Raw genomic sequence first — 22983 nt, 5'->3', positions numbered from 1 at the left:
CTTTCCTTTCATTGATAGGAAACATAACCGTATACTTGGAAGGTATTTCTACTAAAATGAGTTTGGAATTCCCAGGCTTTTGTGTAACAGCACGTTGGGAGACGCAACTGTAAGCTCGAAGACTCAAATTGAGGTTAAAGTCGAATATGAAGTGCCGGCTCGCTGTGAAGTCAGCTCGTTGAAGGCTTCTCGGCGGTGCATTGATGCTGTCCTCGTCATGAGTATCTTTTACGTGCCTCGGAGATACTTGGGGGCTAGAAGGGGGCATCATACACGTGAAGCACACGTCATACCGGGATACCGAATGCGCTTCGATGCCATACCAGGCGCTACTTACGTGTCATACATATAGAAATAACTGCCAGAAACCCACTCTGTCGTCAATCCACAGTGTTTAGTTGCGCCCTCTGCCGGTGTCCCCATGACAAGCCGGTCATAGGTCCTCGGAGTGGCCCCGCTGTCAGCTCCCCATGTTACCCCCTGGCACGCTCCTCTTCCTCTTGGACAGACCCCTCTCCCTTGGTTTCCAGACTCTGCGCCCGGTCGCCGTGGGTTCACTTATGGAGGTGGGGCAAAGTTAAAGCTGCGCTCGCGTTTCCTTTAAGATTTAAATTTTTAAATCTGTTTATGATCGCGGCTTCCCAAAGACTACTGAAACGATCATTACATTTGACTTTTACAAACACTCTTCATAAAAAGTTAAAAATAATTCGTATAGCAAAAAAACAAACCAGAGTGTTAAAGTGTGTGCACAATTTACCTTAAAGCAAAGGAACAGAATTAATAATTTTTTTATTTGCCTGGTTTGTCTTCTTGTCTGCCCTTGCTGGCCTCGTGCGTGGCTTAATATGGCCTTGTTTGCCATCCTCGTGTATGACTTAATATGGCCTCGTAATGCCATATTTACTTATTTATGCTACATGCATTTGCGATACTTCCATCGGCCACATAAAATCACTCCCTCGGTAGGAGTGGTTCATGGGTTCCCTACCTGCAAGCCTATTATCCATTAGATGGCTTCTAATTATGCTCACCTCTGCCTCCTCTGGCCTTCTTGTGTGTGATGTAATATGGCCTTGTCATACCATATTGGCATATTTACGTGGAACATGCATTCGTGACCGCTCCAGCTGCCATGCTCACCCCCTCCATCGGTAGGAGGGGTTCACTACTTACATGTGTATTTTTTGTTGCAATCCTATTGATTATACTTTCTGCTGCGCCCTTTCGGCAACTCTTAATCGGTCGGTGTGCATATAAACTTCTAATTATTGCATTCTGTGCACTGCCCTTTCCCTTGCTCCTGTCGGTCTTTCCCCTCCAGGTAGATGGGTATATACTGTGGAAATACCACGCAAGTTATATTGTGAACGTATTTACATTTCCTTGCCCCTTTCCCTCTCTCAGACTGCTTCATACATTTGTGTTAGGGTTATGAATGTGTGGTCAATCGCTTCACGCGACCCACTTTTACTTTTTTGCCGTGTTCAATAGCGCAACTGACACAAAAAGACCAGAGCGCTTTACATGAGCACCAAACTACAATACACCAGGTCAAGTTGTGTTTTTTAGGTTTTCCCCTATCCCAGTGTATGTATTGTTTTTTTTTTTTTTTTTGAAAAACCTTTGACATTTCAACCAATAACAAGTATGGGCCTACAACCCCCGGGGCCGGCCGCTAAGCAGTCAGAGTAACAGAAATCAAATTTTATCACAGGCAGCACCTCGGGGAGCAGAATCTCCATGCTAGTACACTCTCGGCCACTGAACAGCCCAAGTAGGAGACCAGGATACAAATGGTTTTCATTTTATAATAAGGGAGGATGGAAGGATCAGGTGCCAAACAGTTTCCCAGCAGCGAAAAATGACAGGCAGAATAATAAACGTCAACAATAAACAGCAATCTATCTAATCAATGGCGTTGAAACAGGAAGTTCAGGATGTGGAGGAATATCACGGCCATTTGTGCCTGCAGTCCCCTGCCCTAAAACCCAGAAAACACCACGGAAATTGTGGCACACACGAAAATGCGGTGATTAACAACGAAGGAGTTCTACCATGCTGATCCCAGAGAAGAAAGACCAAGAAGAATAAGAGAAGAAAAAGGAGGCCATGAGAAAAAAAAAAGGGAGTAAAGACTAAAGAATCCCCTCCCCCAACCCCCCACCCTGCACCTCTGCAGATGAGTACGGCCCCCCCCCCCCCCAGCAGTGTGCCTGTCGCCCCGGAACCAGACCCGAAATATAGAAGAAACAGAGAAAAAGGAGTAAGAAAAGAAACCCCACCAGACGGGGGGGGTAGAGAGAGTATTAATAAACTGGAGGAGGGCCTTCAAAACCTGCCCCCGGCTTCTCCCTCCCGCACAATATGTTTTCCCCCAAAGCAAACAATAAACAACACAAAATCGCTCATGTCAAAGAAAAATGGGGAGCATTATGCACCTATTACACTAACAGTTATGCCGTGAGAGCACGCAACCCCTGAGCCCGCCCGCCTATTGAATGACCACCTCTGAAGGATTAGCCTCATCCTTGGCCACTCTTTGCAAATCCACCCATGCATACCAATCGACCCAGTGCCATGTACAATGTTACAAGGAAGAGGAGCGTCCAAAAAAGACCAGGAAGCGACACACACAGGTAGGGTGGAAGTCTCTGAATACCAACACAGTCAGCATTATGGAGGGTCGTCTTTCCCAGTGCTGCCCCAGGATCTGAACTGCACACAAGGTCCAGGAAGGCGGAATCAGCCAGGGCAGGCGACCGTTGCTTGTATATTGCCTGGGTCGCCGGAGGCCGCGCACGGGACAAGGCCACCACCCCCCACTCAGGTCCAAGACCTCCGGAACAGACCAGACCCACAGCCGGCCGATCACACGTTAGTTCACTGTCCGGAGTTTCCAGCTGTTCGCTATTCACAGGGGCGGCCACGACACTATCCTCCTGTGTGCAGTGTAGGAAGTCCCTGTGTACCTGGGGACAGGCAGGCCGCAACTGTTCCGACGCTGATGCCACCCCATCAAGCTTACTCCCTAATACCCAGGCGCCGTGAACCAAGGTGGAATGAAGGGCACCGAGAGCTTCGAGAAGGTCACCGTACCCCAGCACAGCTCCCGGCGCTCGCTCCGCTACGCTCCTCATAGTTGCACACTCCCAATCTTGCTGCGACCTAGTGGACAGGATGGTAGACCTCGTCCTATCAAGATGGCCGCCGGGTAGGTCCAACCCAGAGTGGGACCGGGACTCAGGGACAAGCGCCTCGAAGTTCCATGTCACTAGGAACAGGGTTCCGGGGGCAGGCAAAAATTATCCGGTGTGTGGTCACGGGCAACAGTCATCCCCACCACGGACCAGCGCCCGCGAAAATCCGGGAGCAGCCCGCAAGAATCAGGGCGAGTTACGGGCGGCGTCCGGGCAGCTCACCGGTGAAGGCTGAGGCAATCACCGGAGAATCTTGAAATTGCCACCTCGGGCATGCACTCGTTCCGCTACGCTTAGTGGTAGGAACGACCACGGCGAAATGTAGGCCGATATTCGCACCGCTCCGGTAGTCCGACTCCACCCAGTCACCAAAGGCCGCTAATGTTGAACTGCCGCCCGGCCATGTTGTCCACTCGAGGTCCCGGTTCCAGGGCTGCACAGGCCGCAAACTTCAAATGGACATTTCTCCGGCGGTACCGCCGCCAGAAACTTCGGAGTCACACGATCGGTTGCCGCTCTCATTCACCAACACGGGGATATAGCGCAGGCTAAGGATCTCATGCAGGATATCTGTGCGGGATGTGGAGGTTCACGGAGCCGGGAGCCTACGCTGCCGTTCCGGTCGCCATCTTGGCTCCTCCTCCAGTGTATGTATTGTTTAATATTATTTGCTAAACATGTAGTTAGCATGCAACGTTTCCCATGTTTTCTCGCACCCTGGAGCCCCATTGTCAAACAAGCATTGGCTTAGCCAATAGGTCTCGCCTTTGGGGCCTTATAAGTATTTAGTTATGCAGCACAATTTCCTTGGTGCAACAACACCAACTGTTGCATGGCTAAACACTTATAAGGTCCCAAAGGCGAGACCTATTGGCTATGCCAATGCTTGTTTGTTGGTGACATGCTGACTACAAGTGCACAGGCCACAGAAATTGAAACAAGCAAACTCACAATATCGCACTTGTTTTACAGCAGCGCAAAGCAGAGCAGCAGCTCAGTGTTTGCATGTTGGTGGGGTGCTGCCCTAGCACCCCTCTGCACCATGCGTCACTGGTAAACAGAGTTTGCTTTCTGTGATTGGATCAACAGAACATTAACATTAGGTGATTTTGATTTCAGTATCAGCAAGAAAGGAGAGCAAGGCTACAATTTGCTCAGTGGGTTGGTTTCTCGAACATTTGAGTGAGTCCAAAGCTGTTCACGACACCTTTGAGTGGTTATGCATCATATGGAGAGACGGTCAACCCAGATCCCATTGTAGGTCATGTGAGGGAAAAGGTACAGAAGGTTACTCGGGTAGACAGGAAGGTTTTTTTTTTGTTTTTTTTAAATTCCATTCCATAGGTATTCGGGATAAATAGTTCAAAATGGAGGCAGGAGACCAGGCTAGTGATGCAGTTAGTTTGCAAGTATTCAAAAGAGCTGTAATACATGCTTTGTATTTCCTTGCAAAAGATTGAGGCAAAATAAATAAGGGCTACCCCTTCACCTCTGCCCTTTCCCCATTTTACTTATACTCTCACTGTTAACTAGGAGGCGATAACCGTGTCAGGAGGGAATGCTTCGTAAGCCAAGGCTCGATGAGTGCAAGAACGTCAGGAGAATCTGAATTGTCTGTAATATATGTATATTTTTAAACTGTTTTTAGTGGGGTTTTCATATGTGACCAAAGACCGCATCACGTAATTCATAGTATTCCGAAACAGTATAGAACCACAATCCCTGTGATTGCTCGATGATAGACATGTAGGACAGATTGTCAAGTAATAAAGCCAGGAGGAGGACATTTTAGTACTGGATGAAAATTGTAGGTGCACTAAGTAGTGTGCTTGGCGAATTGTCAATTCAGCTAACTAAGGGAGAGCCCCCGTACTAAGAAACGGGAGTGCCAATCCAGACTCAGGGGGAGGCGGGACTCTTATGTACGAAGAGTGTTAGGGTAAGGCAGGGGCGGGGGTTCAACTTCGCTGTGGCGGGCGTTGGGGGTTGGATAGATGGAAGGGTGCGTTCTCAGCTACTCTAGGTTTTAATTATGTGTGGCCGAACAGCTGGAGAAACCCACAGAGTAAGGACGGGTGCAGGTGGGCACTTGTAGGGCCCTTAGCGGGGCTGGGCCCGACCTGCCGGGGGGGGGGGGGGGTGGGAGGTGGATGAGAAGAATGGAAGATGGGGTGACTGCAGTGCCGAACTTCATACCTTAGCTCATGAGGGGTAGGTTGTCATTCTGGTGAGTTGCAAGAAGTGATCAGGGCCGGACTGGCTGTAGTGAGCACCAGGCGTTTCCCCTGTGGGCCGGAGGGTGGAAGCCGGTTTTGGTCTAGTGAGGGCCGTTTTTGTTACTGGGGGCCAGTTTTGCAGCAGTGCTCAGAGTTAATTGCCAGGGCTGGCTTGTATTCCCAGTCCGGCAGTGAAGGTGATCTAGGAGAGCATCCGAGGCCTTTAGAAATTTGGCACCTACGAAGGTGTCGGACCTATTCATAGCGTAGAACATCACCCTCGGCCCTTCCCCACTTACATAGGGCTCTGTGCCATGTAGTCACTATTGGGGCTCGTTTCACCCTCCCTTGTAGAGTGAGGACTCTTTCGATGAGTAGGAGAGCCATGCCGGCAAAGCGTGCCCTGGCCTTGTGACGCTTCCTACGCTTGAAAATTAAGAGGGCGCAGGCTTCCCATGTGTTAATATCATTGAGATCAGTGATCTCTTGTAGTGTGTTGTACACAGGTGTACATCAGGGAAGTAGCGGTTGAGTTGCACTGGCATCAGGTAGGCTTGGTGTAAAATGGAGAATTGTATGCTTTTAAACTGGCCATTTCGAGACACTCGTTGGGAAAATTCCAGAGCCTGCTCCCATTCAGTGTCGTGTAACACACATCCTACTTCATCTTCCCATTTCCCCGTAGGGCCATCAGTGGGATCCCAGTGTGCTCCCGTACAGCTGTATATATCCGTGATACCAGGTGATGTCCTGCCCCCATGTGTAGTAGTGACTGTATGATGAGAAGTATGACTGCCGTTCATCCTGCGCTGCTGCGACCAGAGAAGAGTGAGCATGGTTCATCTGGTGCTGCTGACTAGGGACATTCCAGTCCAGGTTTTCACGCTTGACTGCCAAACGCCAGTTGCAGTGCGAGGAGGATGCTGCCTTGCTGCCGCTCGGCCTGCCGCGGTTACGGCTCCCACGGCTCCGGGCGCCACCGGCTTGTCGAATTGAATACCGGCCCCTGCGGTATTGAGGAGCGGGTCAACCGGACCTGACACAGAGCCCTGGGTCAAGGGCCCGCCTGCGCCATACTGCGGATATACAGGCGCATTGGCGCAGAGCAGCTGAGCCGGAGAGGCAGGAAAAGATCGGGGTGAGAGGAGTGAGGAGTGAGAGGAGCGTTACCGAGAACTTGGATTACTCAGCCCCTCGCCCGCCCTCGCAACTCACTCGGCACCTCTGGCACCCCAGCATTCTGCGAGGAGAAGATTGAGCCAAGGACTGTCAATCTCTGCTTCCAACGGGGGTGCAACAGCCGGTCAGCTGGTCAGCGGCAGGTTACATCCAGGTAGCTTGGACAACTCAGGATTTGAAGGACTCGTGGGGAAGAAGCGGAGCCAGAAGCTGCACTCCGCATGTGTTAGTGAGAGCCTCGCAGTGGCGGTGCGTCCATTGGGGGCGTTAGGGCGTTGCTCCACTACCATGACCACAGTCACACAAAAATAATAAATTATAATTCCCAATTATATTTGCAATAAATGCCAGCGCAGCGCACTAGTAGAGTGACTGTCAAGTGACAAGCGCACGCCTCGCACTCACTCGCAATCTGTGGGTTTGTGTGGGGGCGGGGCTGCCGCTGACGTGGGAATAGCGCAGCAGACATTCAGTGCGCATGTCACGTTTTGGGGCTATTATTGTTGAATCCTGACCCGAACATGCGCACACGTGTGTGCGCTGTAGTGCTATAGCACCATCGACTGCAGTGGCAACTGGGACCCGAGGGTGCTTCTCATAACGCAGCGCCCCGGGTCTCATTATGGGCAGGGAGTAACCCTGCTCTTAAGCCAATCCTGGCGCTGCTGGCGCAGTGGCACTGGTAATGCAGCGCCAGGATTGGCTGAGTCTTTCATAGCGCAGTGCAGCAGCATGGTATGATGGTCATCATGATGACTCATGGTGCCGCGTATGGCCAATCACACTGCGGCAATGTGAAGCCCTGCAGTAGTGATTGGCCATTCCTACGCTGTCGGCGCACCACGTCACCGCCACAGTGCGCCTGCTGCCACACGAGTCAGTCGACACAAGACGACACGAGGAGTCAGATCAGAGACTGTCAGAGAGTCACCAGTCAGGCAGTCACGAGCACGAGTCGTCGAGAGAGAGAGTGAGACAGAGTCAGAGCAGAGAGAGGAAGCTCAGTCAGGCAATCGTTCTCCCTCCCATTATCCATTCATCTTTCTTTCCATATAATGTAAGTTTATTAATGTGTGGCCAGTAACATCAGACTCAAAGTTTTGCGGGTTGCGTTTATTTAGTTTCTCCTAGAATTATCCTGCGAGGGAGGGAGGGGGCCTGGTGGAGAAGCCTTTGTGCAATTAGGGTGTCATAAGTAGTGCTCCATAAAAGTGCTCAGTGGCATCGGCGTGACACGGTGCCAAGCGCCGGGAGCATCTCCCGCTACAAGATCTTAACCTTTCATGGGATAATAATTAACAATACATTGTGGGAAGCGGGAGCAGCATTGCGGCTTCCCCTAGGTGAGTCGGGGTCTCCTAGAAGCGGGGAGCGCTCCTGAGGTTCTGGGACGCGCTCGCGGTTCCGTGCCCGGTTCTGGCAGTCTTTGATTTCGCTGTTCTGGGGTTTATGCCAGACGGTTCTCTCGGTTTGTAAACCGCCTTGATTGTGATCTTGTTAAACTATAAAATAACAAAACCCAGATATCTCTGGAGGTCAGAGTTATTGTGTGCCGTGTGCGTGTCACGTGTGTCTCTGTGAACCGAGACGCTGCTGATCAGCGGCTTAGGGATTTGCACATTTTGACTCAATTGAATGCTTGAAGTGAATGTAAGTTTTTCCTGCTGTAAAACTGGAAGCACGCGCGGCTACGAAGGTTCCCCGTTCCGTTACTGTTGTGTTGTGGCACTGGCAGCCAGTAAATGCCCTTCGACTCGCATCACACCTATGGCTGGCTGCCTCAGTGCGTGTCAGGGCCCATACAGGCAGATTGCCGCACAGTGCATTACTGGCCGGGATATCTCTGAATCCGGTCTATTAAAAAAAATGAAACAGGTAAAAGAATATTCCAGGACAACCGCGGCGATTGATCTCACCCACCGCTTAGTTCAAGTAGGAGGCCTCTGCCCTGTGCCTGTGGACCACACGGCGCGCTCGAGTCATCAACGTTATGCGACCTATTTTTTCGCAGACACACCTAGTATTTGTTCCAGTGGCCGTCACAGTAGAGGCACCCCGACTAACCATTGTGGGATTTGCTGGCATTTTGAAGGTCAGGTCACGTACCCCATCACTAGGATTATTTCTGCCAAAGGAGAGCTCTTGCTGGGCCATTTTAAGGATGATGGTGGCCACGGGCAAGACAAATTTTAGGAGTCCCTGTTTGGAACAATTTCGAATTGTTCTACCCATTGCCTGCTAATTCAAGCCCACATAACGCAACACAATACTTAATTATGTGCGAAACTTTCAATAAAAGTGTCACACAAAAGCAGTTGACATATGTCTTGCATGGGTCTCAGACCTCCTTCAGAAGGCTCTGTGGAGACAGAGGCACACAGAGAAGAGGGAGAGAGGTTAAGATAGGGAAATCGAAAGAAATGTCACTCTCCCAGGGTGCCCCTTGGATGGTGGAGGCCTTCTGCATATGCCAACTTTGCCCATGCATGTCTCTGAGCCTGTGCGGTTCTGAAGTGGCTCACAGCTGCACAGCCCCTCCTTTACTGCTGTTGCATACAACGCTTATGAATACTGTAAAATGTCCTATACAATAGACACCGCCATGGCCAGGGCCATCATAAAGTAAAACCACATATCAGTGTCATCTTTGTAGGTCTGCCCTATAACTGATCACCCAGCTGCAAAAGGGACAAAATGCTTTTCACAGAACAATATTATTATGTTTTCAGTAACTGTAAAGCACGGTTCGTCGATTTGTTTAGGTCTCACAATGCTGCCGGTTATCCAGGATACCTTTTCCCCTAGGTTCTGGCCTTTCTCGCTGAGCAGAGTCATGGTAGTCTGGTCTTTTTATCACCTCTGTTGAACTGTGGGACTTTTCAGTGTATTCAGGTTAACAGCTATTCCTACTGGATTAATGGAAGAGCCGCTTATGAGCCGTTTCTGAGTCTAAGGTTGCACAGAGTCGCTTTGATGTGAGTTTTGTATCTGAATGAGTGAGAGAATGAACTGTGCCATTTCTCTTGTTAAATAAATAGTTATATTTTTATTTTCAGCACCTGGTAAAGCCTGAAACATTAACTGAAGAACCACTACCTAATTGTGGGGCAATTTTTGGACAGAGAACAGGAGGACCCAACCTCATTTGCTGCTCTTTCATCCCATCTACGGCCCAGCAAACAACAGTGTTAAAAGGTAAGGAAACTGATGATATCTTTTTTTAGATTGGAATTAGGGCTATGTATGTGGTCACTGGTCACTCTAAATGGTGGTTGGGGTGGGTGCACATTCTGAAGATTGTTCTCTCAGTGGATAGCATTTACTAATACTGAGCCTTAGCCCTGTGCTTTGGGCAATAACGGTTGTTAAAGGCACTATCTATTCCTTCCTTGCCTTGTTCAAGGCCCTCAAACAGTCTCTTTTGCAGTGTCTTCAGCAACCACTATGGCACACGGAGGCAGCAGGCAGTAAGGCTGTATTTTTAGCAGTCCTGTTGTCCAAAGGGGAGCATTGGAGATATATTGTGATAATGCACATGATAGATGTACTTATACTGAAATTTGATATTATTGCACCAAATCTTATACGTTGTACTTTGACTATTGACAGGCTTTTTTCATATTGGTAAGGACAGCATCGACATCCATGATGAATACGGTAGAACAATTAATTACACGGTCATTCCATGCACGGCCACTACAAGATAAACTACATATAAAGAGATTAGGACCTGATCGGCCAGACCTACAACTACAACAAGTTACCCAGGACAGAGGAAAATTGTACACGCGTACATTCTCAAACAACTGGTACACAAAAGCTGATTGGCTTACAGGGTGTCCGTCAAGAAACAAACTGTTCTGCTTCCCCTGCTTGCTGTTTAATGGTGATTTTCCTTGGACAAGAGAAGGAGTGATAGACTTGAATCATCTGTCTGAAAAAAATCAAAAAGCATGCACACACAAGAAAGCATATGGAAAACGTGACAAGACTGGGAATGTTGGGAGACACACCGATTGAGCAGCACATAAACAGTGCATACCGCCAAACAATACAGAAACATAATAAAGCAGTTGATCGGAATAGGCAAACACTATCAAAAATAATTGATTGCATTCGTTTCTGTGGTGCTTTCGAACTGGCATTGCGAGGCCATGATGAATCTGAAGATTCCACAAATCCAGGAATATTCAAAGGCCTTGTGGATTTAATAGCAAACATAGACAAGGAAATGGAAGCACATTTAGCAACTGCTACAGTCTTTAAGGGCACCTCTAAAACTATACAAAATGAACTCCTTGAGTGTATGCTAGAAATTATGAGAAGCCATATTGTCCAAGAGTTGCAAAACACAGACTTTGTGGCTATTCAGGCTGATGACACCACTGATGTGGCCACACAAACACAGTCCGTATTAGTCTTTCGATACCTGGACAATGACAATGTTGTGGAGAGGTTCTATGGTTTCGCTCATTTAAGAGACTCTACTGCAGAAACCATAACTGCAGCTATACTGCGTCAACTGAACTTCATTTTTCCAGAGGTGCACCCAAAAAAAAAAAAAACGTATTGCACAAAGCTATGATGGTGCGTCCGTAATGAGTGGAAGCCTTGGTGGAGTACAGAAAAGAATTAGAGATGTGTACCCTTATGCTCATTACGTGCACTGTTACGCCCACCAACTTAATCTTATTATGCAGCAGGCAGTATCAAAGATCTCCGAGACACAAATTTTCTTTCAGGATGTAGGAGGCATGGCAGCATTCTTCTCACGTTCCCCAAAAAGAACGGAAGCACTTCAGGAGATTGTGGACAAAAGGGTTCCAAGGGGATCCTCAACTCGTTGGAACTTTAACATACGTACAGTCCAACTAATATATCAATATAGGGAGGACCTTGTGAAATGTTTTCATAATATAAGTCAATGAAACCTTTGATTTCAAAACTCAAAGTGAAGCCCGTGGCTTTGCTAGAACACTAGAAGATAGAGAGTTTCAGTTATTTCTGTTTTTATTTCAAGACATAATGTCAGCTGTCGAAAATTTATACAATCAGTTACAAGCAAGAGAGATCGATACTGTCTCTGTGAAAAGAAATACCGCTATGTTTGTCGAGCGCATAAGCATAGTGAGAAATGAGGTTGACAATTTAGACAGCAAACTGCCAGAGGCTTCAACTTTTGCAAACCACAGGAAAAACATCACCACTCTGGTCCGAAATGCAAAGGAGATATGTGACATTGTAATTGTGCATGCACAAGAACGTTTTGCTTTCACAAAACATTTGGCGAGTGCCGCATTATTGGAAAGTCAAAACTTTGCAAAGTATGGTGAATCCTTCCCTGAGCATGCTCTGCATGAGGCTGTGGAAGCTTATCCTATGCTCAACCAAGAGGACCTCAAAAGTGAGTTGACTGTACTGTACTCAATGCCTGTGTACCGAAAGGCCAGAGATGCCAGGTCTTTGCTGACTTTAATTCATAAACTAAATATGGAAAAGACATTTACAGAGACAGTGACTTTAATCAATCAATCAATGGAACTTTATTCGGATCATTAACAATCCATAAAAGTACAAAAGGAAAACAAAACAATTATAAAATCATACAATTAGACATTAAAGTACGGTTTTGCACATCAGGAATAGTCCTTATAAACATTAAGACATTGTTAGCCGAGCACGAACCACAGTTTTTAAGAAAGAGCTCACACGAAAGACAAGTTCATCGTCATCCAGGGACAAAATCATTGAAAATGCAAGTTCCAGGCTAAGTGGTTTTAATTTTTTTAAATACGGCATTAAAAACCATTTAATATACTTCATGTAAAATTTACAAAAGAATAAAAAATGTAAAATTGTTTGCCTACTCAGAGTCACAAGGGCATGGCTCAACACATCGATCATTAAAATTCCATAAAGGAAAACTAAGTGCATATTTAATAGTGCCTGCCCTAAGGTGAAATAGAAGGCCGCGCTCCCAATGGCTCAACGGAAGGGTTAAATAACTGGACTTTGAGAACTTACTCCTGGCGTGGGCAATATGCCCACTCCAGGAGTTGTTCGCAGCAAAGACCACACCCAAATACGGGAAACTGCTAGTTGAGCCCAGTCTTTCTGCCCCCACAACTATACTGCCAATATGACGCCTCTTCGGGCCGCAGGACATGACAAAGGACTTTTTAAAATTGGTCTTCAAGTCTAGGGAATCCATATGCGTAACGAAGCCATTCACTAAAATGCGTAGAGCGTTTGGGGTGCGCCCCATAAGGACCGCATCATCTGCATATAGCAGGGCGGGGAGATAATTTCCTTTTATGGTCGGGACATCACCGGTTAGAGAAACCAGATGTTTGTGAAGGCCGTTAAGATATATTGTAAATAAGAGAGGAGCTAGGACACAGCCCTGTCTGACCCCTCTATTAACTCTAACTAGCTCAGAAACCTCACCCCCAATACCGATCCTGACACAGGCCTTCAAGTCTCTATGCAAATAGGCCAGGAAGTGTATCAGGGATTCATCCAGACCGTAATCCAATAAGGCCTTCCAAAGTAATGACCTATTGACAAGGTCAAAAGCAGTGGATAAGTCCATGAAGGCCAAATAAATTGGGCAATTACGTGCTACGGTGTATTTGCCCAAAATAAGGTTCAGATTTAGGCACTGCTCCGCGGTTCCGACTTTATTGCGGAAACCCAACTGGCAACTCTCTAAAATTTGGTTATCCTCGGCCCATGATAGGATTTTATTATACAATACTCTCCCTAAAATCTTTAGGGTGTTGTCAATAAGGGAGATAGGCCTGTAACATGACGGTTGGGAACGGTCGCCCTTCTTAAAAATGGGCACTATTATGCTAGATGACCAGGTTGGTGGTGGTGGAGAAGTAAAAATTAGATTCTTGAAAACATTCAACAAGAGTGGGGCCCATAAGTCAGGGTGAGCCTTAATAATATCAATTGGGAGGCCATCTGGGCCAGGGGCTTTATTTCCCGCACTCTGTGCGATGGCCTCTTCCACCTCGGATAATGATAGATCAACCCGTGGGGGACTGTTAAATATTGGGATGGCTGCAACTGAGGGTGGGGCCGCATAGATCTTAGAAAAATGGTCCACCCATGCAGCTCCAAGGATGGTGCAATCCATTGGGGTCGCGAGCGGACCTGTGCAACGCAGGTCTTTAACCGCGGCCCAAAAGATATCCCCCCTACCCCGGGCGGCTGTTTGCGCTAGCACCTCCCAGCGCTCCTCGAGAATCTCCTCCTTCCTTTTACTTATGGCCAATTGTATCGGGTCCTAGCATTTTTTACATCAGACAGATTCCTCGGGCTAGCGGATAAGGCTAGTCGCAAGACGCGGTTGGCCAGAGAACACTCATGATCAAACCATCCCTGGTCATCCGTAATGGCGCGCAGCCGAATCGTGAGCTGTGCTCGAAGAGCTGAACAAATCTTAACAAAATCATCTACTGCCCCAAGGTTAGGACTTAAATCGGACAAACATGAGAGGAAAAGAGGAAGATTATCTCTGACCAAGATCTGAACAGTCATAACGTTAATGCCCCTCCATTTTAATCTAAAATTGTTTGAGCCAATGGAGAGGTTCCTAGCACCACATTCCTTGTTATAAACTGGTCGATGGATAGTCTTTAAACTGATCTTGATAGGATTATGATCTCCTTGGGACATTGGAATTACCTTAGCCTTACTAATACAGTCTGCCAGCCCAGGGGAAATAAAAATGTAATCAATTGTTGAGGAACAGTCTCTACCTCTAAATGTGGGCACTATGGGAACAGCAGGAAAACGGTCCATAGCATTCTCCAGGTTATGTGTACACAAAAAGGTAGTTAATGCCGCACCCCTTTGACACCCCGAGCCCGAGTTACAGTCCTTAATAGTTGGACAATCTTCTTTTAATTTGGCGTTAAAATCACCACCCAATACAAGGCCAGAAATATTGTTAAAATCAGCCCTAGGCTCCAGAGTGGTAATAAAATTAAAAAGATTCCTAAAATGTACATTAGGTAATGAACTAAAATCATTATTATAAAAATTAACCAGGAAAAAACTAGTTTTCTGTTTAAATAATATAGCCTGGAAGTTCTGATTGTTCGTCTGTATGACCCTGGAAGAACCTCCAGCAGAGATGTTAATCCAAATGGATAAGCCTCCCAAAGGGCGGCCCATTCTAGGTTTGGTGGCAAGGATATTGTGACGCTGAAACCCATTGACATGTAAGTTAGCAGTTGCCCACGTCTCCTGTAACATGATTATGTCCTGACCTTGGATAAAATTGACCCACCCAGGGTCAAGGAACCTTTGTTGGAGGCCTGCTATATTCCAACTTATAATATTTAAGGTGCCTGTCCTTAATACTGTGCACTCTGATAAATTAACAAAATTATCAGAGGAGACAGGTGCAGATGGGGTCCTCAATCAGCGACAGGGCAGAAAGTTCGTTACTCGGTCTTGGTTGTCAATCAGGGACATCTAAGTCGGACAGAGCCAAGAAGCGATTGGCCAAAGGGAGGGCCATAGGCATAGTCACACAATTGTTGGTGATGGGTTTTATAAAAATGGCCAAGGGAAAACATGCATATGTTCGTCATGGGCCCTGGCAATAACTCACAGGTGCGCATTAAAGACTGAACAGTATGGGGTCTGGAAAAATGTATAACAATACAATCCCCACTAATATTTTTGGCCGATGTACCCACCCATCCCACTCCCCGCACCATTATAATTTCATGCAATCAGTGACTTTACTTAAAATTGTCATAACCACTCCTATGACAACAGCAGAGGCAGAAAGATCTTTTTCCGCCTTAAAGAGGATTAAGACATTCCTAAGAAACACCATGCTTCATGAAAGACTAAATGCTTTGGCAATGCTCTCTATAGAGAGCAAGTTAGTTCAAAATATCTCAGATTTTAACGTTCAAGTAATTGAAAAGTTTGCTGCTCTTAAAGACAGACGTGCTGATTTTAGATACAAAAAGTAAACATATGTATGTTCAATGCTGCTAGTTTCCGACCACCCGTTTAGTTGTTTGTTAAATAAAAATCACCTGTGAGGTACTCAGAAATGCATTATATCTCAAAGTCTGTTATGAAGCCCTGTGGTTATACTGAATAAGCAGCTACCTATGTTATATGACATGATCTCTTTATTACTGTAATAACTGCACTTTCTTCATTGCTTTATTAACCTTTCTGCTCTTTCAAATTTGCTTGAAAATGCACCATTTTTCCACTCTTTTTTCAAAAATTTTGCGGGGAGAGAACCCCCCCGAATCCCCCTTAGGTTTTTCAGGCTCGCTCGCTACGCTCGCTTGCTATGCGGAAGTATGACAAACATTTTACGCCCTACCACTTTCAAGTGTCACCGTCCGCCACTGGAGCCTCGCCTCTTTCAGCCTGCTTCACCGCTTTCACCGTTTTCCCTCGATCTACCCTGCCCTCCGAGGCTGAAGCTCCATCGAGGCTGAAGCTCCATCGAGCCTTCCGCGGCCCCCGCTGCTTCCTGGCGGCTTCCGTAGCCTGAAGCTGTGGTGTGGCAGCGGAGAAACGAAGCGGGAGTCAGGAGCTGGACACAGGAGGAGCCGGAGGTGAAGGCACAAGGTGAGGGGGCACTGTACCAATCACCGAGGAAACAGCAAAAGCTCCCAGGCCCCCCAGCAGTCCTGACCCTCGATCACCAGGTGCATATCAGGACGTGCCTGGTTAAGAGGGGGTCATTAAAGGCACTCGAGCAGGAAAGGGGTTTAGTGAGCGCAAGCACGGCTGCCTTTAGCACCGCAGGCCGCAGTGAGAGTGGCGCTAGGCAGAATCGTGGAGGCGGCCTGATTAGATCAGGTGCAGCCTGCGTCCCTGGCCTTGTGAGCCCCGCTTGCTCCATCATCGCTGCTCTATTTCCCTACTTGTCACCTGCACTTTCCCCCGACTGGACCAATTCGCCACCCTGGAGTCTCCACATCAATAAACATCAATAAAGAGACCTTCACTGGACACGTCTGGCAAAAACTGGACAAGACCCATTTAAGGGGCCCAGGGGCGCAGGAAAGGGCTTAAGACGCTTAAAACTCCTACATTTCAACAGCTTAAAGAGTAACGCTCAAACACCAACCCTTTAATATCAATACCAATAACTCCATTCACTACCAACGTCTGCTTATATTACACTAGATAGAAGGATCTATTCACCAGCCAAACAGAATTCAATCAGAATCCAATTAGATCAAAGCACCAGGAAGGACAGCTAGGGCAGCCCGCGTCAGTCAAACTAGGAACTCGACATAGCCAAACGAGGCAGCAGAAGTCAAGAGAGCGGGCCATAGATTGGGCGAGTAGGGTAAGGCTGCAGACGTCAGCATTCTACAACAATTGGAAATTCTCACATAAAATATTTGTGGCACGTAGGAATTGGAGCACTGCCAAGACCTTCTCTAGGAAAATGAGGAGCACAGGATCTGCCAAAAAGGAAACGAGTGCGGCATCAATGGGGAACAATAAGAGGACTGAAGAACTCGCTAGACTTGGGTAAACATTCAATAGGGAGCCTCCCAATACACCAATATTTCACAAGGTTGAAGACAGAATCCCAAGTGTATGGAGGAGGAGGGAGTCGCATCAGCCACCAGACCTAGCCCTCTGCTAGCAAGCCAGGAGGCAGCAACTCAGGGAAAAGCTCCCCCCACCCTGGTCCCAAATCAAACAGCCCAGGACAGCCTGGGAAAATCAATAATCAGAGAGGACGAGACTCGCAGAGACAGCAGACACGGTCACAGACAGTAACGATATTTTAAATACCACCAGCAAACACAAAAATTACAACAAACCACAACATGGTAGAATATTGGTCAGAGCAAATTGGGATCATTGAGATCTCATCACCGTTAAATGATGGCAAAGCACTAATCAAATCGCAGGGCCCAACACCATCTGGTCACATCCACAACAAGAACGCCACCGAAATAGAGGCCCTTATCCATCACAAATGACCGGCACCAGGAAATACTGGAAGATTCTATTAATCTCTGCGGCCTGGGGACTCACCAGAATTGCTCCACGCCCGCTAACAATCTTGGAAGGGCACAAACACCACAAAAAGTTGGCGGCCTTTGCACCCCAGATTCATCATTAACTGAGTTACTAAAAACAAAAGCAAGGTCAGCCAGCAACCCGCAATTAACGACAGAGGAACCCACTGGAGCTGCCACTGGCCAATACCCTGGAACACAGTATGACGCTCAAGATACAATAAATAAGGATGGTTCGGAACTCATTCTAAACACAATAAATTCATCACTGCTGGCAGCAGTAAAGGCACTCACCTGGCAATCCCACAAATTAGAAATACAGGTGGATTGAATACACATGCTTGCACAAAGTGTTTTAACAATCAACAAAAAGGTGGACATGATTGACTCTAAAATTGACCAGTGGACTACCAGAGAAAATGGCCAAGGGGGTACCTCAAGTCCAATAAAAAAACTTTAGTGAAGCAATAGTGAAAAAATTTGCCACCCTGCCTGACTTGTTGACAACCTTAATAAATTAATGCAGTCAAGCCCGGCCAAGTAACAAACAAAACAGGAAAAACCCTGAAAAAGGGGAACCACATCCTGGATCAGTAATAACACCCAAGAAACCAGAAGTAACACATGACACAGCAGTTACAATCAGTAAGACACTCCCGGGCAAAAGCGGGAGTCTAACGACCAGCTCAGAGGATGGACACCAAAACAGGAAACCTCATCAAAGACCAACTGAAGGGCAGATCTCCAGACGGCAAAAGAAACAATCACGGAAATCTCTGAAAACAAACAAAAGGAAAAGCGGGATGACATCCACACAAAAAAAGGAATGAACGGACAACTGTATCAAGTCAAGCCTGCAACCAGTCCGACACCGGCACAGACAAGGGCCCATCGAACTATCCCATCTTCCAAATGAGAAACAGCACTATAGTTGAAGCTTCACCGGCGATTAACAGCCAGGAAACCTCCATTTCAAACCACCCGAACGTGAAGTTCACAGAAGGTCCTCTCAAGGTGACTTTTACGCTGCCCAATATCCACACTGCTATCAATCCTCAAATTCGATCGTATGCGGAGGTGGCGAATGCCAACCACAGAAACGCCAACAAAAGAACAGAAGGTTGGGAGGCACAGGCACCACCCAAGATCAGCAAAAATATGAAAAGTCCAATAACAGGACATAGGTCCACGTAAATACAACCGTGTGAGAAGACGGCGAAGTCGACATCAGCACATGAGGAGGAACCTTGCTTATTGAAGGCACATTCACCTGCAACAGAAACACAATCCAAAGGCCAAAACACAGCAGCTTCACAATTCTCATTAGCAAGGAAGACAGCACCGGACGACCAAAGGGTGCAGACCCACAAGCAATCTTTTAATAATAAACAAAAAATGGGAAAACACAAGCCACTCCTTGCTGGATTAATGGGCAAATAGGGTTTTCAGAATGAACAACCGCGCACAATGGGCAGAGCAATGAGTTTGAGGGAAATAACTCGGGAAATGGACATCTGTCAGATACGGAGAATACAGTGATCTTCACTCTTGAATTTGAGACAAGAGGCCCAGGCGACATCTTAAATAGCTCAAACATCCTTTACCTCCTGTCGTGTATACTCTCACTGGCCTACTTAAAATCAGCCCATCATGAATCGGTGCACTTTAAAAATGACTCCTGGATAAGTCACAGGGAGTCAACAGTAACAAAGTGAACCAAAAAGTTTGACATCCAAAACATTATGGCAGAAAAAGACCTACTCAAGGATTGGGGCATCTGCGTAGACAACTGTCCAACGGAAAAGTATCCCCAAATATTACTACAGAGGCTGCTCAAACTGCGACAGCACCACAGAAAAGTATTCTAAGGGGCATAAAACCGATCCAGAGTCAACACTGTGATAATACCATTAAAATCAAGCTAAAGAAGGGCGATGCTACCAGACACTGCATGGAGCTAAGAGCATCTCAGGACGTCACAGCCGAATACTGGGCCTGGATCTCAATGGCACTGCATTCCAACGGGGGGGGGGAGCAAATCCCTAGCACACAAGAGGCAAGAATAAGAACTAGGCTTAGACCAATAAGCTGGAACGTGGCAGGGCTCAAAACGACCTTCGCCAATAAGGAAGCCACAGATTTGCTCAAAACAGGAGATATCCTAGGCCTACAGGAAACATGGACGGCAACACCAAATCCCATTAAAGGCTTCCAGGAAATCCATACATTGGCCAATAAGAAAAATATCTTCAGAAGACCGATCGGCGGGGTTTTAATCTTTGTTAAATTAAACCTGCAAGTACGAATTGAGGAATGGCCTACGCATTCCCATGACGTCCAGATCACCACTATAAAGGGAATAGGAGTAGAGGGCATCCATACCACAATCGCAGTAATTGACCTCTATAATAATCCAAACAATAAGGTAAAAACAGTGAACACAAGGAGGATTACTGGTCTGATCAGAGAATACCTCTATGAGAACCCCAGGTACGATTGTATCATAATTGGAGACTTCAACATGAGAGACCTGTGCCAGCCAGAACGACGCCAAGGAGATAATGGTCGGAACATCATGGAAGCTTGCATTAACAAATGTAACCTGGAGTCCCTGAACCAAGTGGGGCAGCCAAATACGAAACAACAACCCACATTCAAAAACATCTCCACGCTAGATGACATCTTTCTGAGCAAGAATCTACTGAGGCGGTGTGAAGAATACAAGGTGTCATACACTACTGCTAGTGATCACCATCCAATATCCATCCTAGTTATTATAAGCATCATGATGCATGTTTAACACCTAACTGCTGGTAAAAAGCTTTTTACAAATAATGATACAGCACCAATAAAACAAATTAAATGCGGTCCCATAAGCCAAGCTAGATACAACAAGTGGAAACAGGCCATCTGCACAACTGGCCCTCAGGAAAGTTGGCCAGAAATCATCTATTCGTTATCTAACGCACTGATCACAGGAAGACAACCCACATATAAAGGAAAACATAGCAGAAATGGGCCAGCCAACCTTATCGACTTCAAAGCATTTAGAGAGAGCAAAAAGCAGTGCCGCCTGGCAGAGCTAAAGTGTAGGAGATATAAGTGCCCACGGACAGAAACACTTTTGAAAACAGCTAAAAGACTGCACACAGAAACTGTTTGGCAGTTGAAACAAACTTTTACAGAGGATAAATGGAAATATATCTATGCTCTGCTGGCTCACAAAAAGAACAGGGAATTTTGGAGTTATATTAACGGTCTAAATGGTGGAAGCCATACCCATAATGCTGTCCCTGCCAACGAATGGGCAGCCCATGCATCAAGGCTATATGTCGACCAAGACAAAACCACGGCAAAAACTATGGAGTTAGAAGGCAACTACCCCGACGAGAATGAGATGGAGGACCTTGCCCCTACAGAAAAATAAATATTGACCACACTCAAGGGAATTAGGAAGGACGGGGCTCCAGGGCCTAATGGACTACCAGGAAGCGTCCTCAATGAAGATCGAGACTTCTGGGCCCCCCACATGCACGGACTATTTAGCCATTGCTATAACAGCTCAGGAGTACCGGAATCGTGGACAGGATCCATCTTGCAACCCATCTACAGGAAAGGAGATGCTTCGCTGCCAGAGAACTATAGACTGATCGCATTACTAGATGTGGATGGGAAGGCATATGAAAAGTTCTCTTGAAAGAGTTAGAGGCATGGATAACAGATAATCAAATAATACCACAATACCAGACAGGATTTCGGCCGAATTCAGAGACAATGGATAACGCCATTGCACTATCATTACTGGCAACTAAGGCCACAGAGGTCGCCACCCCACCACTATACGCATGCTTTGTAGACTACAGTGCCGCTGTCGATGGCATTGACCCACTGGAAATACGGCCCTGCACGAACCTTCTGCAATTCAGGAAGTCCCTTAAAACATGGCTATTTGCACAAGCCTACAATTAATGTATTCCTCGATAGCACACAGAGCCTTCTACAGTGCCATGAAACCACCCTGTGTACGTGCGCTTTATAAATCATTTTTAACATTAACATACTGTGGGCAAAACTTACAAAGTGGGGCATACCGAGGAAACTCCTGGCAGCCATCATGTCTCTCCACACCGGCACTTGGGTCCGCACCAAGCTCACACAGACATTTGCAACAGCAAAGATCTACACAAACAAAGGGCTAAAACAGGGCTGCGTGATGGCAGCCACATTGTTCAACTTATATACTGCGGACCTGGGAGATGCACTTTTAAAAAACAACATCTTCCCACCCAAACTGGGCCATCTCAGAGTACCAATTATGCAGTATGCGGATGACGTTGTCCTATTGGACCAAACTAGAATAGGCATGAAAAGGGCATTGGAGACACTATACCTTTATAATACGGAAAAATAAACTCCAAGCCAACGCAGCCAAAACTAAGGTGCTGGTCTTTGGCCACAAACCCAAAAAATCATTATTGGGCTGGCACCTTGGCCCATTAAGAATTGCCACCGCCAATAAGTATACTTACCTGGGAGTACAATTCTCAGACACCGGCAGAACAACACTACAGGCCAAAGCACTCATGGCAAAAGCGGCTAAGGTCACACATGCCCTATGCAGACTACATCATAAGCTTATAAGCCACTCAATGGAAGGCATTCGGTGAGTAATACGAGCCAAGTTGATTCCTACACTGAGCTATGGCCATCTTGCTTTCCCTGGCTTGTTGACCGACAAATTGGAGCATTTGCACATCATGGACTTCAGAAAGGTTTTTAAGCTGCCATATTCGGCAATGCACACACTGATTTGACTAGAGTTCAATATAACAGCAATGGACATAGAAGGTAAAAAAGATATAGTAAAATTGCATCATCATGTGATTAAGGCAAGTCCTGGTACCATCAGGAAAGCACTTCAAATAGTCTTTGCCGACAACACTAGTTGTTGGGCAAGGTACCTTGTGACAGCCAATAAGACACTGGGTCTGCCAGCTGATTTTCTAACGGACACTCAATTAACAACAGCCGGTTTAAAAAAACCTGCTAAAGAAGCAGGGAAAGATCATTTCAAGACAACAAGATCTCGAACGGATTAGATCCATTTGTGGTGCAGAGGGCCTTGTCTACTCACACAAAGCTATCCTAGGTCAACCATACCTGAAAGCAGGATTGGGCAGGCAAGCCCTACAGAACGTATTGAAGACCAAGCTCCTAACACTACCAATAGAGGACTAGAGGGCACACTGGAAAACTACACCAACAGAAAGCAGTGGATTTTGCTTGTGCCAATATCGCACAGAGCACGTCATCTGCTGCTGCCCAGTCTTGTTAAGCCCGAGGCTCCTA

The 22983-nt window shown here is 46.8% G+C and overlaps 1 protein-coding gene across 2 annotated transcripts in view; it reads right to left on the bottom strand.

The window, feature by feature from the left end:
* Positions 1 to 22983, bottom strand: part of CLSPN (claspin) — a 413699-nt gene that overhangs the window by 321836 nt on the left and 68880 nt on the right. The window lies entirely within an intron of this gene.

Source organism: Triturus cristatus, chromosome 3_2, assembly GCF_964204655.1.
Source record: "Triturus cristatus chromosome 3_2, aTriCri1.1, whole genome shotgun sequence".
Taxonomy (NCBI): Eukaryota; Metazoa; Chordata; class Amphibia; order Caudata; family Salamandridae; genus Triturus; species Triturus cristatus.
The sequence above is the reverse complement of the archived record's forward strand: the minus strand, read 5'-3'. Positions and strand labels throughout refer to the sequence as shown.